This window comes from Chroicocephalus ridibundus, chromosome 14 (genome assembly GCF_963924245.1).
Source record: "Chroicocephalus ridibundus chromosome 14, bChrRid1.1, whole genome shotgun sequence".
Classification (NCBI taxonomy): domain Eukaryota; kingdom Metazoa; phylum Chordata; class Aves; order Charadriiformes; family Laridae; genus Chroicocephalus; species Chroicocephalus ridibundus.
The window spans coordinates 1,731,991-1,746,401 of NC_086297.1; the positions used below are offsets into that span (position 1 = coordinate 1,731,991).

Consider the following 14,411-nt stretch of genomic DNA (forward strand, 5'->3'; position numbering starts at 1 on the left):
ATCCCATTTTCTATTATTATTGTCCAAAATATTTTAACATATTTTGACATTGTTTTGTGCCCATGTGTTTACATAATATTAAAATATTATTCTTTTGTACTATTTTGTTTTGACATTATTGTCCTGCTTGGGCATCTCACTCACCTCCGTAGCCACAGTGCATATGAGAGTTTTGCATGGCTTTGTGAACAGGGAAAACATATGCTGTGTTTCAAGCAAAAATATCGTAGCGAGAATGAAAACACCGTGATGACAAATGCAGCCGCCGTTGCCAGTTAATTGCATATGAATCGATTATGGGGGTTGCATATGCTGGTCACGGGGAAGTCCTTCGTTATTTACTGATAAGACAATTATGGGGCATTACTGAAAAAGAGTCGTAACCGGTACGGCCTTGATTCTGCGTGGGCCTACCCCGGCTTTTTCAGGTGATCCTGGTCACTCTAAGCATATTCCTGAGGGTTTGCAGGGATGAGGTTTGGGCACCAGTGGAAAGCTGAAGGCCCTGGATGGGGAGCCCCCCTGGCTCTGCCCCCCAGGCACAGGAAGGTTTCCTTATTGCTTGGCCATCCCTGAGCCAGGGTGTACGTTAGTACATTCGTAATCTGTAAATTTAGATACGCTGAACACAAGAATAGCTTTTTTTTTTTTCCCTAGGCACCGTGCTGCTAGCAGTGTTCATATCAAGGCACAGTTAATGGTCTGAGTGCTTGAGAGGGGGCCAGAAATTCCTGCCTTCTAAGTCCAGCAGCGGCAGCGAGACCCTCCGTATCGCTGCTGACGGGGACGGCCACTTCTTCTCCCTCACCCCGGTGGCACCGGCACTCGACGTGCCATGGGCCGAGCAGAATAAGGAGGGTCCTGATCGCTTGAGTGCCGGCGGCTGGACACGGCTGGAGTCCCAGCTCGCCAGCTGCGCGCTTATCTCCGCCTGGCATGGAGATCAGTGAGGAGAGGCTTTGGCAGGCTGGGCTCCATCCACCCCCACCTCCTGGCAGTGCCCGCAGGGAGCTCGTGCCAAACACGGGCGCCAACTTTGCTGGGTGCGCTGCTGATTGTCAGGCTGGTCTGGGCCTGGGCAGGTTCTCCACCTTCCTTGAATCAACAAGTGATTCTTCTAATTACAGATAAGGGGTTGTCACGGCTCTGATAAGCGAGGAGGTGCTGCTGCTGCGGCAGGTGCCACAAAGCCTTGCCGGGGGCAACGGTGAGTTTTAGTAGGAAGCATTTATTAGGATGCATTTAGTTAATTGTGGGCAGTAAAATGAAACGTGTTTACTCGGAAAGGTGCACGGCAGCGGTGGTTGGGCTCTTCGGGAGAAGCACCGAGAGCTCGTGGAGCTGCAGGCTGCGCGCGCTGGGATTTACCTCTGGATATTGCCGGTGTCCGATGGCAGACGCTGGGACAGAGAAATCTCTCTGCTCATGCGTGAAGGAAACGAGGCGTTGTTGATCCTGCTGTTCTGCTTGCGTTTTTGCATGATATCTGGGTGGTTATCGTGCTCTTGAAAGCGCTAAGGCGGGGGGACATCCCTAAAGAAACACATGGCCCCTCTTGTAGCTAGTTGAATTCAGGCCTCAATTTCCTTCTTTTTGAAGAAATTTGGTTGCTGATGTCATTGATGATCAAAAAGCAGCTTGAGAAAAGTAGATCTTGGTCAGTCTGGGCGATTTAAAACTCTGGGAAACTCTCTCCAGCATCAAATACCGTGTGAGGACAGTTTTGAAGGTGTTTATAAACCTGATTAGAAATTAAATTCAAAGTTGGTTGGAGTTCTCTTGTAGTTGTTGTTAACATTTCTTTGATGACTTCAGTAGCAAGTAAGAGTTAGAGTCCAAATTGCAGGATTAGAGAGGTTTTCATACATATTACTTGCTCTGTACCTCCCTTTTCACCCGCTGGGTAGGGAATTGCCAGCTGCCAGTAGTTGGCTTCATTGCCCATAAAACAAGGCCTGGTGAAACCAGCTTGAGTGTGGTTAGGGCTTTATTTGTACTTTTTATTTATTTAATTTTACTGATCTTTGCTGTGGGAGAGGTGGTCATTTCAGCCTATATGAAACCCCACAGGAAAATGGCATCGTAACGTTTTTCCCCAGCATCAAGGGAGGTGACCCTTGTCGAGGTGACACTTTATTTCGGTGCCACTCACAGTTCTTGTGTCTCACGTTCGTTTCTGGTGCAGTTGGAAGAAAAGGGACACAACCTCCGTCCTTCTCCCAGCCCTCTGCTTTCTTCTGCACCCGGGCTTTAATGGTGCTGGGGGCAGCAGATGCTCCTGGTACTTGCCCAAATCTCTGCCGACTCTGGGTTCAAACTGAGAAATTATTTTGCTGCAGAGAAAAAGATTTTATTGTGACTGGAAGAAAATATTTGCGATCGCTAGAATATCTTACAGTGTTTTATTGAGTTTTCTGAAAAACATGCACAGCTTTGATTCTAATGACGAGCAGTCTTGATAGAGAGTGTGTACGGGATCTGATTTATTTTTTTTAATTATCTTAATGCACTGCAAGTCCTTCCCAAATCACAGAATGTACTGGAGGCACCACACTACTAAATTATACTTGGTCTTGTTCTGAGGGTACAAAGGAAAAGTAAGACGTCAGATATTGTATGAAAAAGTTTCAGAACACAAGGTCATTTTAATTCAGACATTTTTTCCAAGGAACTATCTTTTCTAAGCTTTGATATTTTGTTCTGAAAGGTCATTTCTTTTAAGCCTTTGTCATTAAAGAAGACTTGTTCTTTAAAGTGCGCTATCAAAGAGGGCAGAAATTGCAAGTTACTGAAACTAAAATGCATGATCAATTTTAAGTCTGCCAACTAAAGCCCACTTAAAATTAGATGTGCTCTGGTACTGGTGGCTTCTTTGATAAAGCCAGTGGAAGATACGCAGTTGGTCAATTCAAGCCGAAAAAAAAAAGATAATTAAATCAAACTTTTCCTCCCTAAATTAGAAATTATTTTTTTTGTGAAAAAGCATTGAAAGAACTGAAGAAGGATCCGATCCTGCAAAAATGTGAGGGAGGAAGAGTGTGTCTGTGCGTGGCTGCGCCGGGGAGCAGTTTGTAACACTCACACAGCAATTATGCGGCTCTCGTTCATGTTATCGGACAGTTGCAATAAAGAAGTCAAGCCCCCGGAAAAAATACCATTTCTTTACCATTTGCTGCCACGGGACGATCTCTTCTCCACTGACAGACAAAGGTGGTACCAGAAAATGAAGACCTTGTGTCGTGCCCTTGCGTTGCAGCCCCTGGCCCTGATCCCTGCTGGTCCGGCCTTTCTCCCGTGAACCTGATGGCTGGCTACTGGCTGTCAAGTGCTGTGCTCGCTTCGAGGCCTCCTTGGGAGAAGAGTCCTTTTCTTCCCTGATGGTTCTCCTAATGCTGTTGCTAGCAACGGTGAGCTTAATTCTCATTTTAACCCAGATATATGCAATATTCCAGGTGGTATTTTTGGAAAAGCCTTGGGAAGTTGGCCCCACGGCACATGTGTCAGTCTCAGTACTAAGGACTGAAAACAAGGAAATGTGTGTTGGTAAAATGAGCAAAGTAAAGGGATACCTTTATCTCAGCTGGACAGTTAAGTTATAACACAATACTTTCAACTTCATAACATGTATTCAGATTTATATTTTAGGAATCTTGTCCTCCCGTTTGAGGCCTGACAGCAAAGGTTGACAACGGGCAGATTTGGCCATCATTTCAAAAGAAGGTTGTGGGTCCTAGTTCTGCGGTTGTCTTATCCCAGCCAAACTAATGCTGAAGTTAACTTTGTCCAGTTTTGCTCAAAGAAAGGCTTCAAGGAATTTATTAAAATTCTGGACCTATGTCCATAAGAAGTCCAGCGGTCAAAGTGATCCTGAGCTGAAATCGAGGACTCTGTAGTACCACCCTTGTCTCTTCACTGAGCGCCAAAGCAGTAGTGCTGAGAACTCCTGGAGGGTGCAGGACATGTTTAATAAGATTTAATTGACAGTCCATATGACCCAAGAGGTGACACCGACTCCGTAACACACAGTACCAATGCAGTTGGTGACCATCTGGTTTCCTTCCCGCTGAACTCCACCATTAGCTGTGGCACAGACTCAGCCATTTAACACGGGGCTGACGATGCAGCTGGTCAATCCAGGGAGTTTGTCCACGATGGCCTGTGGATCCATAGTTGACCAGTCTTCTTCCAGGGCAAGCATTTTTAGAAAGGGGTTCCTCAGAAATCGCTCTTTCTCTTTAAATTCAGAGCCTACCTAAATCTCAGTAGGTTTCTACGCAGTCAGGCACTCATTCTGCATCTAAGGGTGGTGGAAAAATAGACCTAAGAAGGCTAATGACTCCATATGGATTTCATGAACAGTCAGAGCTGGGATGTTTGTAAGGCTGTGTTTAATTGTGCTCAGGAACGATGTTACGTCTTCTGAGACTTATCGACACTTGCTTGTCATCTTCTTGTTTGTTCATCGCTGTTGGATGAGGTCATTGGCTGACTAATTTCAGTATAGATTTGAATCTAGAATGAAAACTCTGAATGAAAACTCTGATTTTAATCAGCTCTTCCTCCCCTCTCCCTCGTCTTCCCTGGGCTGTCGTAGATGAAGTGTCGCTTGTCCCGGGTTCCTGTTGGAGGACAGTGCGGTGGGGCAGCGAAGGGATGGGGAACTGGCACTGGGAGACGGGAGCTGCTCCTGGCTGTGCTGCTCAACCGTGGCAGGCTGCGTTGCGTAGCCCTCCAACAGAAGGTGCTCACAGCCTCTGCTTTGAAGATGTGCTGAAGCTCATGTTGGGAAAGCTCAGTTGGATGAACCCTCAAAGTGGTACGCTGCGAATGCAATTGATGCTCACAGACCATATGGAGTATCTTGAATGCTTTATTTAGTATTTCCATTTGGCCTCACCAGCAGCCTGAGGACACCTCCAGCCCACAAAGCCCCACTCAGCCGCACCTCCGGGACAGTGCAGATGCCACGGTGGCACTGGCAGTGAGCACTGGTGGCACTTGAGTGCTAGCGAGTCCTCCACCAAACCCACCCGGCCCATGGCTCGTGCTGCCTGAACGAGCTCAGCGTCCCCTTCGGGTCAGCAGTAAATGGATTTGCATCGAAACCGCTGTGCAGAAGTTTGCAGGCGGAGGAGGAGAAGACACTTCCCCTGTGCCTTTTCCCCCATTTGCTCCCTTCGAGCTCAAGTAGCAGAGCAGCAGCTGGGTCTGTGTGAAGACGCTTTGGCAAAATGGAGTGAGGAAACTTGAGTTGTATTTCTTCAGTCCCCTGCTTAACCCAGGTTTTCAGCCCGCTCGTGTCAGATTTATGTATCGCTCAGGGTGCCAGCCTTGGACTTCGGGGAACCGGCACGCAGTTTGTTGTCCTGCCACAAATCTGGTAACTTTGGGTGTAACATAAAGCTCCTCAGGCATTCAGGTACCTGAAACATACTGTTCTCATAAATTCCAGGCTAGCACTCTATGAAACGTAAATACCTCTGCAAAGCCTGTAGCTGAGCATTTCAGCAAAAAGCCTATGTTCGGGTGCTCTGAGTCTCCCGAGCGCTTGTTTACGGAGCCCGGGGTGCATTTAGGGCACTAAGAACCTGTTCAGCAGATGATTTAGCCGCTGGGCATCCAGGCCTCGTCCCGGCACAGAGCTGGAGCAGAGCAAACATTCAACGACTTCATTTACCGTTAATTACTGCTCTTAATAGAGCTGAGTATTACAGCTGAAATTGCCAGTGACCTGCGCTGAGGAGATCATGTTTTGTTGGTTTTACCCTGTTTATGGAGCAGCATGGGCACTCCAGTTAAGGGTGGTTATGGAGAAATTTCTAAAAGTCCTAAAATTACATTGTGTGAATTTATCCACACTCCATATATATTTCAAATGCAAGTGGAAATCACACAAAATCAAGTGCTTCACACTTGAAATAAGTGAAGGAAGATCTTTCATTTTATTAGATGTTAGATCAGGCAATGTGCTCTGCCCGAGCGATATCCCTCACCAGGTCCTGTAATTCTTCGTAAATCAGGAGGGAAGAAAACCTGCCACCCTTTAGGGGACAGAGAGTCCTAATGGTTTGGTGGGAAGCTGACGTTGCCAAAACGTAAAATGAACAGCCCCACTCCCCATGGAGAGGTTTCAACATAATGAGGTGATAAAACCATCAGTAACGGGGGATTCAGCTCCCAGAGAGACTCACGGGCTCCTCCTCAGGTAATTTCTTTAAAGGCTGTTTATCAAAGCAATGGTGCCAGGAGGGTCACCACCATGGAGCTCCTGCAAGAGGGAAGGGAGCAGGAGGGAAATACAACCACCTACTTTGCCTCTTTCTGAAGGTTTTGAGTAACGCGTCGTAAGCGACAGTCTCCATTTTCTCCCCTGAATTCGTTACAGAGACCCAATTTTGTCTCAGTATCTGCTGTCCTCATGTTTTCTACAGCCATGAAGCTGGGCCTAATCCAAACCCTTCAAACTCAAACTTTGAGGAGGCTGCAGCTGGCTGTAGACCAAGCCCTGTAGGTTCACTCTGGAGGACCACCTGTGGTACTGCCGTCTCCTGCGGAGGGTACAGCAAGCGGGGCAGTTCACTGCTGCGCCGCTCGGGGAATCCTGGGAACTGCAGGATCGAGCTGGTGTGGGTTTGGAGACGTGGAGCGGCTCTCTCGGCACGTGAGCACCGAGCGGTTTTGTAAGATGTGGCTGCCACATATATGAGGTGGACATGTCCTTCTGCTGGAGGCAGACATAGAAATGCACGTACCTGTTTCGCTGCCCTGGGCATGGCTGGAGGGACACGTGTTTGTAGCTGCAGCTGAACGAGTGCGAAGCAATAAGATCTACTGTGAAACAGTGAACAGCAGGCCCTCTGGGTTGTCACCTGCACGTCTGGCTGGTTGGTCCATCTCCTGGGGCTTGTGTCACAACCGATCCAAGCTCACCTTCCTGTTATTGGAGCATTTAGCAGAGAAAAAGGGGATTTGAGCCTCCCACGGGCACGTGAGGCTTCATGTGTTGCATTTCCCCCAGCTCGCTCCTGAGCAAGGAGTAGCGAGACCCACAACTTCTCACCTAGAGCCACCTTCAGTCTCCTGAAACTTTCTCTTAGCGCTTATGGGGTTCGGACAAGGCCAGACGTAAAGGCAGAAGTTAAACAAGAGGACAGCAAGCACGTGGATCCCACTTTCTGCAGCAGCATACGCACAGAGCAGCCAACCAGAGGAGCATCTCCTGCCAACCCTGTGCGCAGATGGTGGCCCCAGAGATATTTCAGTGCCTTTTGTCAGGCCTTTGCCATGGTTCCTCCTGCCAGCTCTATGGGTGCCATAAACTACTGGGCTGGTGTGCTACGGCTTGAAATATAAATACTAGATGTAGTAAAAAAATAACCAGGGACCTGCAGACGAGCTCCAGTTACAGCAACGGGGTCCAGCTGCCACCCCACACCCTGCCCCAACCACCACAGGGCCTGAGCACTTGCAGATCGTGGACAAAACGTAGGAGGACAAACGAGCCAGTTCCCAGCGGGGCACTTCCCACCTGGGCCTTTGGCCCTAGTTCAATAAAGCACATGTGCAAACACTTACCCTTAAGGCTGCACTGAAGTCCAGGCCCATCCCCACGCTTGGACGTGCTGACGAATCGGGGCCTTCTGGGTTGATGGTTACCCTCTGCCTTCAGTGCAGAATGCACCTCAGCTGGGTTACGCCCCCAAATGTCTTCCTCAAAGCTGATGCAGTTCTTCTCCAACGGGCAGTATTGTGCCTTCTTCCTGCCCCAAAAATCCTTTGGCACTTCACAAGCCACATGTCAGCAGCTCCAGCTTTGCTGTTGGGCGACTGTAGAAAAGCTCGTGTGAAATCTTGGCTGCAAAGGATGACTGAAGGTCTTATCCACAGTAAGTTGGTGCGGTTTCATACCGGTAGAAGCAGCTTTTTGTGCGGAGTGGGTTTGTGCATCAGTGGCGCTTTGCGATATGTTGGTGGAATCAAGCTATTTAACCTTTCTGATGAGTCTAATAAGGGCTGTGGACTATTTTCTTTCACATGGTTCTGGTGGGGGCTGATCCTTTCTCTCCAGGCACTGCTAAATCGTACTTTAGGATCGACGCGAGAGCTTTGTTCTCCAGAGCGAGCCTGCGCCGTTGCGGCGAGCGGAACTGAGTTGGCCTGCGGCGCTGAGCCTCGCGCAGGATCCAGCCCGCTCGTGCCTTGGCGTGATGCCACCGCGACAGATGGGCCCGAGCATCCCGGGATGCGTGTGAGCGCCGGGGGCCGGGCCGCCCCGGGTCCCCCCGCGGGGGATGCCCCCGCCGGGGCTGCGGGTGAGCTCCCCCCTGGTTCATGGCTCTGCCTCGCTTTTGTCTGCGCAGAGGCTCCTTGGCGAGGAAAAGGGGTGCTTCGCTCGGGCTGAGCCTCTGCAACGCGCATGTGGGTGTTTTTTAAATTATGGCTGCTGTGATATCAAATTGTGGGATAGTGAGTGCTTGGTGGAGGAGGGACTGGTGGCCCTTCACCTCAAGTGCTGTTGTTACAGAGAAGGTGGCTTTTGGCCAGATAGTCATTGTAAGGAAGAGGGTGAGAAATTCCAAGCTTAAACTGAATTAATATTTTGAAATTGATGCGACTACTAGAAGCTTTCTAATGGATATGCGCCGATCTCTCTGGATCTACAGACCTTTATTTCTCTATTTTTTCACAGGACAGCTATTCCCAAGTAAATGTACGTGTACTCACGTGAGTGCTAAGCTGTGAAATAGCCGCATGGGTGCTTAGAAACTTGCATTTGGAGATCTAAAGACCAAAAGGGACTCGGGAAAGGCCTAGGGACACCATTCCTAAAACCTCCCTGAATTAACGTTCTGCTTCAAGCCCAGTAGGTTTGGCTGAGATGGAACATCTCTGTTTGTTAGAAAAAGAACTACTACCCAAATATTATCGAAATCCTCTTGTACGTTCTTGCTGCCTGTGATCAGATCCCCTCTGATTAAACATTTTTAAGCAGAACAAAGCAAGTTCCCTTGATCTTGCAACAGGTTGTAATTTCCTGTCTTTTAGTTATCATCTTGTTTCTTCTCTAAAATCCCATGAAAAACAATACCAAGTTTTTTCAATAGGACATTATTAAATAGACTGGCATCAATTATAATGCACCCTTCTATATCTTTATTTATTGAGCATCAGTCTTTTATCCCATTTGGAATTAAACTCGGGGCTTAGGCCAACACTAGTGTGGAACATCCCACGTGTCTTTAGATACTGACACAACAGATCCGTCTGCTGCGCTCCCCCAGACCTTCTCCTCCAAGCAGGAGCTTTTGCAGAGCCTGGCAGTGGCCCGCCAAGCTGCAAGACCAGCTTCTGGAGAAGTCTCATGTCTTACTGCGAGATGTAGAATGTGTTCTTATGTTATCGTTTGCAATAGAAAGGTTTCATCTCCATTCCAATAGCTTGTCTGGCTTTTTTCCAAGTACAGGACACTTCTGACTTTTCATCCTTAGTCTTTCATTTTGATCTAATAGTGGACACACATCGTGCAAATCATCTTTCACTGTAACATTTTCTTAAAAATAACTGTCCTTTGAACTGTCTTCAGCTCTGCTAGAGACTTTACCACATCCTTTTTCTTGATTTGTGATTTCTTCCCTGAATTTGGTATATATTAGTTACCTTGTCTTTTATTTTACTTTTTGCTGCTTTCGCTCTCTCTTTGCACACTTTACTTCCCTGCAATACTCTCCATCATTATAAAAGCATAACTATATATTATACATTGGTTTGGTCTAGCTAAAAATATTTTCAGGGGTTGCAATTATCAGCCACAATTTTTTTGACAAAAGTTTCTTCAACTTTTCTTGTAATTGTTTCCAAGCTGGTGAAGAACGATGCCGTAAAATGCTTCTCTCGCAAGCGCAGGCTCAGAGCTGTGTTGCCTGGACACAAAAGATTAGGCTTGGGAGAGCGACAGAGAAATTAGAGCGGAGGAAACACCTCCCTCGCTTGCCTGTGGCATGGTGGCTACTGCCCGTGCTGGGGTGAAGGCTGTGGTTAAAGCCTCGCTGAACTCGCCCTCCATTGAGTGCTGGGAGTCCCTGGAGGCTCCTGCAGATGTTCGTACCCCCGGGGTCGCAGCCTTTGCCCTCCGTCGCAGCCGGCTTTGTAGCAGGGAGCCCTTCCAGGGCGTCTTATTTACTGGGCAGGCGGGTTCAAGCCTTTCCCCTCCACAGCACGCGATTGAAGCTGTGTTTTCAAAACAGCTGTGGGTTTTGATGCTTGCCTTGATTTGAATGCCCTAAGGGCTCTTTGATCGAGACTCTTCACAACCTAATGTTCTCCAAGAAACCCAAACACCCTCAGTAATTAACGATGTGCAATTATGGGTGGCTTTATTTGTATCCTGACCTGTCATCTGGGCTGGTTGTTGTGTTGGGAGGCTGGAGAGGAGATTGGGCTCAGGGGTGGGTCTGGATCCTCCTGCAGGAATGGGACTCGCAGGGCGCTCGGGGCATGGCTGAGCTTCAGGAGGGGATGGAGTGGGGGCAGAAGGTGTCTCACCCCAGCCAAATTCACATTTTACATCCGCAGTTATGGTCAGTTTTAACCTTTTCTTGCCCACAGAGAGATGAAGATGGTGTCCTGGTGGGGTCTCTAAACGCGCAGCGTCTGTTACTTCCCGCCCCGGGCAGAGAGGTGTCAGGGTTTACGGTGGAGCAGCTGCAGCTCCAGAGAGAAAGCGGTGACGAGTCAGAGCATTACAGTGAGGACGTAACGGCTGATGTATTTACAGCTACGCCGCTTCCTCGGTGTTCCTGAGACGCAGATGAAAGTAAAACTGGCAGCTGCTCCACGCGATGCAAATCGCGCGCCGCAGCGGCGGCCCCGCGGAGGTATGCCATGTTTAACCGTGGTTATGCAAGACGCCGCTGCCAAACCATGTTTTCCTCCGTATGTGGCTTGACAGAACATTGTGTTTAACCTCAGACTAGATGGGATAAAACACGGTTCTCTGTCAAGGACTACAAATTCGTATTTCTGTCTGCACCTAAAGTCTCTCTTCCGCTCCTAGCTGGGGCTGTTTCCGTCCTGTAGACAGGTGGAGTGTTTTCAAGGGGACACAGGAGCCTAAAATCTTGATCCTTTTAACCTGAATTATGTCCCGAACTCAAGTGACAGCTTTGAATTTATGCGCCTAAACCATTTAAATGCTTTTTAAGGGTCCCTGAAGAAAAGCCCTTGCGGTGGCTTGCTGAGCAGCTTGGCCCACATCTGCCCCTACCCAGATGTTGCCCCGCTAAAAGCAGCCTCCCTTTGCTACCAAGAGTTACAGACGTGTTCAAAGCGCTTTGTAGAGCCCTGCGCAGGGGTTAATGTGTAACAGGGCTCTCGGCTCAGCATCTCTGAACAATGTCCAAGGCAAGCACATCCCCAGCCCACAGCTTTCCCATATGGAGAAGGAGAAGGGGGTCCCAGCTCCATCCCGTGCGGTCCATGTATGGAAAAGCTGGAGCGCTGATGGTCTATAGCGCAGCTCCCCAGTATAACGGTGTAATAATTAACAACAGCCTCTGCGGTTATATGGCACCTTCCATCTGAGAGTCTCCCAGCACTTTCCGAGCCCGTTTCCCTCAGACGTGTGATGCTGGGTCCAAGAGCCCCATCTTGATAGATGATCTCCTCGGGGTGGATCTGTGGCATGGAAGATTTGTTGCTTGTGCTTTGACATGTCTGTTTGAGAAATCAGATCCGCGTTTCCGCTAGGTGCCAAGAGGCAGGAGCGGTGGAGAGGGCTGCTGCGGATCTCGCACTGCCAAGGCTTAAGCAAGGCTTTGTCGGCATCTCTTTATAGTTGACTCTAAATCTGGCCCCGCTCAGCCGCTGCAGGAGAAGAGCCCGGGATAGACAACGCGATCTATCTGCCCTCAGCCTGATGAATAATTACCCGTTCGCGTATGGGAGCCAAGTGTGACGCCTTCTTCTGGCTGCAGCCTTCTGGAGGTGGTTTGATTTCAGGGCTCCTCCAGAACAGCGCAGAGCAACCCCTAAGCACCCTAATGAGCCCCCTAATGAGCTTTGTTCGGGGGCTGCGAGCACAGCTGCCGTGGGGACAGCTGGGAGACGCACGGAGCTCCTGGGCCCTCCATATGGATGCTCTTGACCTCTGAGGCCTCCGAAACTCCATGTGGCTGCTGAGGACACTGGAAAGGGTCAACACTCCCAACAAAAGGGCGTTTTTTGGTAGGGCACCAAGTGGTGAAGAGGGTCTTAGAGGGAGGCGGGGGAAAAAAGCGCTGGTTTCCAAGGGGCATGGGTTTGCAGCACGGCAAAATCTGCTTGTCAATGCAGGTTGAAAAAAGGCAGCTCGGCGTTCGCAGCCCGTGCCGGGTGCCCACTAAATGGGGCCAGACGGGTCGAACGGGGCTGGGATCCGGCCACCGCCGTCCTGGGGAAAGGCTCCGGCAGCTCGCGCTGGGGTGTGGGGTGACTTTGAACCCCCTCCCTGTCCCCGGCCGCTTTGTTATCGGTGCTATTGTGGGGCCGGCGGAGCCAATCCCCGCCAGCCCCGATTCAAAGTCCAGGTGCCAACCAACTTGAACTCTCCAGCATCCCCGCCGTGAAGCAATTATTCCCTCAGACACATTCATTGTTCTCATTACACCATAAATTGTGAATGAATTAAACATGCACTTACCACTATGCACCACAGCTGTCAAGGAAAATAACACACAAATATCGCGCGGGGATGGATCCTGCTCCCGCTCCTCTCCCAGGAAGGTTTGCTGCGGGCAGGGAAGGAGGTGGCAGCCAGGCTTGGCGGAGATGGTATTTTCTTTACGGCGAGGCCAAATCTCTGTTCTCACTTACAGCAGGGCAGGGCTATCTCCATTGGATTTGATGTTTTAATTGTGGGGTTTTGGTGGTGGTTTTTTTGTTGGTTTTTTTTTTTTTTTTCCTTTTGGCCGTATTTATATCACTGTTGTGCAGAGGGACGACCGGCCCCTGGGCTTTCTGAGATCCCGGTTTGACTGTGTCTTACTTGGGGCACAAAGCCCTGGGTGTGAGGGGACAGCTGAGGCGTCGCTTTGGGCTGGGAGGGGTGCAGCACTCGAGGCCCCCCGTGCCCCCACAGCGGGGTGTGTGGTCCAGAGCCCCCCAGCCCCGGCACAGGGGTGCTGGGCTCATCGCCACAAGCATCCCAGCCCACGCTGGGGGGTTTCGCTGTACGTGACCCATAGCTGGCGAGGGAAGCTGTAAAAGAAAGGTAATTCAGAGTGCCCGACTTCATCTTGCAGTGCAACCCACACATATATATATATATATATATATATATATATATATATATATATCACAGAATGGTTTGGGTGGGAAGGGACCTTAAAGCCACCCCAGTGCCACCCCCTGCCCTGGGCAGGGACACCTCCCACCAGCCCAGGTTGCTCCAAGCCCCGTCCAACCTGGCCTTGAACCCCTCCAGGGATGGGGCAGCCACAGCTTCTCTGGGCACCCTGGGCCAGGGGCTCACCGCCCTCACAGCAAACAATTTCTTCCTGATATTCAATCTAAATCTCCCCTCTTTCAGTATCTATCTATCTATCTAGACGTATACAGTTTCCCACCAAGAAGCATGGGCATCTATTTATTTCCTAATCTCCGCTCCATGTCCACGGAGCTTATAGAGCTGGGAACAATCTCCTGGCCTGTCGGGAGATAAATTCCCTGATTGTCCCCGCTCCAAAGAGGGGACCTGGAACTCGCGGCTACCTTGGGGTACGATGTGGGATTCGGCAGACAGGATTACAGAGGCGGCTTTTCTTCTGAGTGCGGGAGCTGGAAGTTTGTCTGCATTTCTCTTCTTGCACCGCATCTCCAAGGAGGTTTTCACTTTCTAAGAAGGATGTTACCCACTGAGCTATTCATAGTAGTTAAATGAGAAAAGGGGTTAATAAAATACATGCTAGAAAAAAGAAAATAAGATTAGAAGGACTGATGCTTTGGCTGTGAGGCCTTCTGTGGGCTGCGGCGAGAGGGGGGGAAAAAGGAACAAGATTATTATTTTCTTTTCTCTAGCTCAAAGAACTTCATGGCCAGAATGGCACCGCTAATCCAATTTTCTTTCTAACAAGTATTTTATCAACACCTCTTTCTTTTCCCCCCGCTCCTATTCTCCTTCTCCCCGTCTCTACGCTGCCGTGTGAGGAGTTGTGTTAAAGTTTCGACTACTTGGTGTCTCCGCTCGCAGGAGCGGGACCCCCCTGCGCCCCGCTCCCCCCGCACGCGCGTGCCCGTGCACACGCAGTTGTCGCACTTTTGGGCACCTGGTTTTCTCTTGCCAGCCCCAGAAAAGTATCTTTTACAGCCGTTCAGCGCCGTTTGGCAGAGGATCAGATAGCAGCTCCACTGAAAGCAAACAGCCGCCTTTCCGAGGG

General features: G+C 49.6%; 1 protein-coding gene across 1 annotated transcript in view; it reads left to right on the forward strand.

Annotated features, from left to right (window-relative positions):
• Positions 1-14,411, forward strand: part of CEP112 (centrosomal protein 112) — a 204,123-nt gene that overhangs the window by 171,594 nt on the left and 18,118 nt on the right. The gene's annotated exons all lie outside the window — the stretch shown is intronic.